The sequence below is a fragment of the Scophthalmus maximus genome, chromosome 12 (genome assembly GCF_022379125.1).
Source record: "Scophthalmus maximus strain ysfricsl-2021 chromosome 12, ASM2237912v1, whole genome shotgun sequence".
Classification (NCBI taxonomy): Eukaryota; Metazoa; Chordata; class Actinopteri; order Pleuronectiformes; family Scophthalmidae; genus Scophthalmus; species Scophthalmus maximus.
The window spans coordinates 13,936,871-13,937,500 of record NC_061526.1 but is presented as its reverse complement, the minus strand read 5'-3'; positions in this window follow the sequence as shown (position 1 = coordinate 13,937,500).

Sequence of the window (630 nt, the reverse complement as noted above, 5' to 3'; positions counted from 1 at the left end):
ATTTTGAGAGCCGATGCTGCACCGATAAAAAACCAAACATTTTATGGCTGAAATGTTCTTTTAAAAGAAACAGGCCCGAGCAAATAGTCTTCACCTTTGGTTGTATGTTTTGTCTGTCAGTCATTCCTTCACGTCTGCATCTTGGAAACACCTGGGAAAAAAGAAAAGAAATATGATCTTTTTCTTACATATGCATTTTGAAAATGTTGATGTTTAATAATACGTGTCAGTAACAAATCACTGTACAAAAGAAATAGTGACCTTACGTCCAAATATTGACTCTAAACTGAAGATAGATGAAAGATAGTTTGGCCAAGACCATTTTCTCTAATTACTTTGCTTTATTAAATCCACACTGATCAGGTTTAGATAAGGATGGGTGGATGCTAAAAGAGGACCCAAATATGAACGGTAAAACAAACCTCATGTTCTTCACTTATCTGCATAAAGACTGCATATATCAAATTGTTTGCCAATATCAGAAAAGATGTCCCGCGTGTGCTCTGCGCCTGTAGCGTGTGGACCTGAGATGCACACGATCCGTCACGCACACATGTTCACTTCACGGTTGATACTGATCCTATGCATCGGAGAACCTCCAGTACGTGAAACGCAAAGAATCCATTTCTG